The sequence below is a fragment of the Callorhinus ursinus genome, unplaced genomic scaffold (genome assembly GCF_003265705.2).
Source record: "Callorhinus ursinus isolate GAN/ISIS: 27379988/994484 unplaced genomic scaffold, GSC_fseal_2.0 scaffold17, whole genome shotgun sequence".
NCBI lineage: Eukaryota > Metazoa > Chordata > Mammalia > Carnivora > Otariidae > Callorhinus > Callorhinus ursinus.
The window spans coordinates 25,615,849-25,621,848 of NW_027397079.1; the positions used below are offsets into that span (position 1 = coordinate 25,615,849).

Below are 6,000 nucleotides of genomic sequence, written 5' to 3' on the forward strand. Positions count from 1 at the left end.
CCTCCCTGGTCCAGGGAAGAAGGCAGAGGTGAGGATACTGAGTGCACAAGGCAGCAGGTCTGCCTGGGGAGAGCTGCAAGAAGGAAAAAGTCTGTGTCCATCAGACACCTACGGTTAACCATGAAGAACAGGAAGAAGGTCAAGAGCCATACGATCCAGAACTACCCAAATGAGGCCAACACTGTAGGGCCTGAGGTTAAAGCCAGAGCATAATTATAAAGGCTGAGAAGTAATTATGGGGCCCCTAGAGAGAGAGAAAAAAAAAACATTAAGGAAAAAATGACAAAGAGGGGAGAGAAGAAGGAAAAAGAAGGGAAAAGGGAACAGGGAATAAGAGCAAATAAAACCATGCATATGGTGGAAAGAATCAGATGCCAAATTCTTCACTGAGCTTGCCTGGATGGTGCTGGGGAGCAATCCCCCAAGGAGGCATGCTGCTCCCTGCCACTACCCGGAGGCCCATGTCACAGCTTCTCAGAGCTAGGCTCAGGCTTCTCACATCCAGACTCAGGAGGCCTTTCCACAGGTGAAATGCAAGCGCATCAGTCCCGACAGCTCTTGAATAGATATATAGATTCAAACTGGATCAATATACCTATTTGTATATTTCCAGTTCTCTTGTATACATATATAGGACAAATAAATTTGTATCTATGTATATAAGATGGCGGGAAATATGTAAAATATGTATATTAAACACAAATCTGTTAAATTTTTTAAAAAGGAAATTAATCCCAGTGGTTTTAAAGTCAGACACAGTAATGCAAAGAGCTGACAAACTAGTCAATTAGGTTTAGGTTCTGATCAGCTTAAAAAAATGACTGTAAATATTCTTTTGATAATTCAATAGAGTAGTCTGAAAGCCTAAGGTAAGAGGTTTACACAAAACAATTAAGAGTTCTACTGAGACTGTAATCCTTGATAGAAAGGAAAATGTGTCTCACAGCAGAGGCCTACTGTTCCAGCCTCATTCACAACATTGCCCCTTCTTCAAAGATACCTGTGCTCTCCTGGGCCCGCCCCTACAGTACCTGAGTGTGCAGAGTCCCCCTACAGTACCTGAGCGTGCAGAGTCCCTCTATAGTATACCTGCACGTGCGGAGTCTCTGCAGGGGCTGTTCCTTACATATTAAAGGCTCTTCCTTCCCCCAAGAAAGGACCTTCCTTCACAACCCCAACATCACTGCCAGAAGCAAGCATTCCTGACATCCCTCCCACCCTAGGGCAAATTCCCTGTTTCTGCCCTTGACATTTTCCCTGCCTCGCACGGAGCGCAAGTATAATTACAGGTGTACGTATGTATTACCAGCAGACCTGTGTTCCCTGGGAGGTTAGGTCTGTGTTTCTTGCTATTGCATTCTGAAGGCTTAGCGTGGAGCCTTAGGTGCCTAGGCAATGCTGAACAATTGAAAAGCTGAGGGAATGTTATTGCTGCCTCATCCCCAAAGTCCAAATACCCCATTGCAAAATATGTAACTGCCCCTGGGGAAACTAGGAATTATTATCATTTTATGAGGGCCATACTTCTAATGGCATTAACAGAAACGAGCCAATGACATGTTTAAATTCTATTTTAGAATTTCACTTGGTCATCTCTCCCTCCCCTTACTATCTCATCATTATTTCCAAAAACCACCACAGGTAACTTCTTTAACCCTAGACAAGCCAAAGGCCTGTCTCAGGTGGAGGATATGCAAGTTTGACAGGGTGAGCCTCTAGCTCCCAAAGGACACTAACTCCTAGGAGTCTAGTATATGTATACACAGTGTGTACTATGAGAGCATACTAAGTATACCAGGACAGGAGAATGACCCATTTACCTGAATATTCAGTGCCACAGTCAATTACACAGCAACCCCTCCAAAGCCCCCAGGAGATGACATTTAACTCAACACATTTCTCCTTGTAAGACTGCTCACAATGTGCTGACTGCATACTCAGTATTATATACAAATTATTTCATTTGCTTCTCACAGCCATGTCGGGAAGTCTCATGATGGCCATTTCACAGATGAGGAAATGGCTTAGAGATGGGATTCACTCCAGGTGACCCAATGCAGACTCTAAATTCCTTCTCTTGAGTGGTTACAAGTTTGCCTGGATGGGAAGTAAATACCCAAAGTGAGTGATGTCAACTCCTTTTGGATACCTCTCAGCTAGGGGCTCTATTCTACGTATTCTCTTATGACATCAAGAGAAGAAAATCACAAAAGCTGAAGGACATGCAGTTGGCCATTTAGCACTGCTATGCTGGCAGACCTTCCAGGGACCAAACTATACCAGAATCAGGCTCCATTTTCATTCCTTCAGTCTGTTCTTATTGTTGTTTTTTTTTTAAGATTGATTGATTGATTGATTGATTTAGAGAGACTATGAGTCAGGGGAGGGGCAGAGGGAGAGAATCTTCAAGCAGACTCCCGGCTGAGTGTGGAGCCCTATCCGGGGCTCTATCGCGTAACCCTGAGATCATGACCTGAACGGAAACTAGGAGTCTGCAGCTTAACCGACTGAGCCACCCATGTGCCCCCAGTCTGTTCTTAAATAAATCCCCAGCATCTTAATACTTTCATGCCAGTCTTCTCAGAGCACTTCCTCGTTTACCTACAAGTAGAATGGTAAGATTGCCCAGACCCGTGCTGACAGCCTCATCTCAACAATGCATTATATATACCAAGAGCTAAATCACAATGAGAGCTTGACTCAATTCCTATTTAAAATACACAGTAGAACATCACCATGCAGTAAACACAAAGACTTAGTTGCATGTTTTTCTCAACATTAAGGTCCTGTATATGGCCAAGCCGGTCTGGTCCTTTGTGCCTTCTTCAAAGCAGTGACAGAGCCTTCATCATAATGTGTTTCAAACTTTGGATACTAGTTCTCTAAAGGTGCCTAAGAATTATTTACAGTGACATGCCTGTAAGTATTCACATGTCCACCTGCCAGAAATACTATAAGCATTAATACCTTCTTTACAGTCCTCTGAATCCCCAGTAAGATGTGGCTTTAGAAAAGCCACATAAACATAGACCTAAGATTTACCGGGAAAGCACCTCGGCCTCTCCCACTTGCAAACAGAATTAACCATGCATAGTATGTTCAATTTCATATCCTGCCAGTAAGTAAAATTTTATTAAAACCTTGAACTGCCTTGGTGATTTGGATATATTAAAACACACACACAAAAGGACAAATTATTTCCGAAGAACGTCACTACAGCAATTGAACCTTTCTAGAGACAGGCTTTCTTCTGAATTAAAAGAAGAGCCTACAGAGAGCTCCCTTCTCAAGTCTGACCAAACGCTTTAATAAAGCAGTAGCCTCTGGAGCGGTTTCCTTAGTGAGAAGATGCTTTCCAACTTGTCAAGGGTCCCCTTTAGAAGAAGTTATCTGCACTCAGTGGCCATCAGGGAGTCATTTTCATTCCTCGCAAATGATCCTCCCCTCTGAGCTCCTCTAAAGATCCTTCACCAGCATTGGAGAGTCCTTTACACTGCATTTTCCGTCAGGCATCAAGGACAGAAAAACCTACAGTCCTCCCTTCTCTAAACTTCAGACCAAATTAACCATTCATTAGCCAGTAATGTGAAGGATTCCATACGCTAATGAGTGACGTGACTGATACTACATTTAACCACTGGAAGGAGTTAAATGCCAATCGTTGCCTGTAATATTGCTAATAACCTAAACCTCAAAACGATATAGATACTTTCTAGCTCTTTGCCCACACGAAATGTTCAATATACATGTAAAATTCACGCATACCAACCGATATAAAGCTTTGCACGCAGATGTTTACAGCCTTACCCTCTTTACACATAAAGCGTTTGTATGCTTACGGTATTTACCACAAAGAACTCAGGTAATACCATGAGATACACCTACGGCAAATATTACGCAAATCCTACCGTCTCGTTTTGAAATTCCTTCTTAAACTGGTATTTTTGTCGTCAGCTTTGGCTATTTCAGTAAGTTCTTTCAGATCACCTAAAAAATATTCTGACAAACTTTCTGGTTTTAAGTTCTTAGTTCACTGCCTCCTGCTAGTTAAAAATCAGTTCTCAAGTGGTAGCTTCTAAAGGGAGAGATAACACGTGTGTTCCAGGAAAATACAAATTCATTTTCACCTTTAAGACAAAAACATGTCCCCTGCAGCTCTTGAGTTCTGATTTACCCGGTGTTAACATCTGAAGCACCTCCCGCAATCCCCTACGGCAAGGCAGGCTCGCCCGTTTTGATCACGTCTAAGTTTTCAAGGTAAACAGGTCACTCTTGGCGACTGGAACGACAGAGGAAGAGCACGAACTCACCTAGGCAGTCAGACCCCGGGCGCGGGGACCCGAGCGCGCGAAGCGACCTGTCGCGCCCCCTCCTCCCGGTGTGCTGGGGGAAGGCGGGCGCAGGGCCGGCAGAACTAGGGTGGGAAAGAGGCTCGCCGCCGCTCCCCTCTGCAGACCATTGTCAGCGCCACGGTCGCCGGCGCGTTCTGCACGTTATGGGGGCGGGAGACTCTACGGAACCGAATAGTTGCAAGGCTCTCCCGGAGCCGGGGGAGAGAAAGCCGCCTTTGCATCAGAGCCGGGGGCCGTACCTGGTGCAACTTCCACCCCTTGACCTATTTTAGAGTGCGAGAGCGAAAGCAATCGGGAAAAACAGACGGAACGCGCGCGGGGGAGCGGGGCGCCGGGACGCGCGCGCCCGAGCGGGAGCGGCGCCGGGCCGGGGCTTCCAAAGAGAAGTTACGGCGAGGGCGCCGGAGGCCTCCCGGGCCGCGGCTCGGCGGGCAGAGCTCCGGGCTGGCCCCCTCCGCCCGCTCCTCCCGCCGCGGCCCGGGGCCAGGCATCTCCCGCCCTCCTCCGCGCGCGCCCTGCGCGGGAAGCGCCGTTCCCGGGGCTCGGGGGCCTTCGGGCGGGCGCCGCGACAGCAGCTGGTGACCGCCGGCGGCCCGGGGCGCGCGATTCCCCGCCCCCACCGCCATCCCCGCCTCCCCGACCCGCCCTCACCTCTCCGGAGGCGGCGCTTGGGCTCCGGCAGTCAGGGGACCGAGGCCCGCGGCGCCTCCAGGCCGGGAGGGCTGACCGCCTCGGAGGGGCGGCGGGCGCGGAGCGGAGCGGGGGGAGTGTCGCCTCCCCGCCCGGTGCCCTGGGAACGCCCCGCCCGAACGTGCTCGGGAAGTGAGGCTCTGCGGCTCCCGCCCGGCCTGGGGATGGGGGTGACCTTCCTGCCTTCTTCCCAGGCTCTTCTCATCCGTCTTTCCCGGCGTGGCCCGTCCTGTGTGGGAGAGGACACCGCCGGGGCGAGTGCACCTGGCCGGCCGGGAGCACAGCAACGCAGTACCTGGGGTGACAACAACGTGACGCTTTAGCGCGTCTTTTCTCCTTGGATTCTTGCAACGCCCTACATCCACGGGGATGAGCCCATTGGGTTTAATGGGATGATCGAAAATCAAAGGGATTAAGTCCAAGGTGCCAATGCCAGAGTTTCCAGGTCTTTTCACTGAAACAGGGTGCTTAACCTGTTAAGAGTTTTGCAAAACTAGCCCCCATCAAAATAGCGTCTATCAGAAGGAGGGATGGACCTTAGGTTAGAAGTTTGTGCTAAAATCGGACACATTGCCTTCCCCCCCCGCCCCCCCCACACCCTCTTGCTTCTGTAACAGTAGGGTTTAACTGCTTTCTGCCAGGTCCTTAGCGTGATAACCGTTAACCCCTGTTGTAGACAACTCACTAATCATCAGAGGACTGTGTACTTAAAAAAAAAAAAATGCACGTGCCCAGTAATTGCTCTGTTGCTCTTTGTGTATGAATTTGATATTCCTGATTCCAAGCAGGAGGGAGGGAACTTCATGTTGAGCTGTTTTCCAGGTGTAGTTTTTTGTGGGGACCCTACTATAGGGATCGCATAGACACTGGTGTATTTAAGATGCTCCTCGGAAGGCGGATGAAGATCAGCATACATAGTTTGTGATTCTGAAATAATTTGCTAGCTCAACAGTATATT

General features: G+C 48.5%; 1 protein-coding gene across 6 annotated transcripts in view; it reads right to left on the minus strand.

The window, feature by feature from the left end:
- Nucleotides 1-5,083, minus strand: part of TRMT9B (tRNA methyltransferase 9B (putative)) — a 60,821-nt gene extending 55,738 nt beyond the window's left edge. The window contains exons 1-2 of one of the 6 annotated variants that reach the window (XM_073902381.1): nucleotides 5,004-5,083; nucleotides 4,128-4,279 (exon numbers count right to left, since the gene is read on the minus strand). The gene's annotated coding sequence lies outside the window, so the exon portion shown is untranslated. The other 5 variants (XM_073902380.1, XM_073902383.1, XM_073902385.1 and 2 more) reach the window with 5 other exon arrangements.
- Nucleotides 5,084-6,000: the final 917 nt, after the last annotated feature.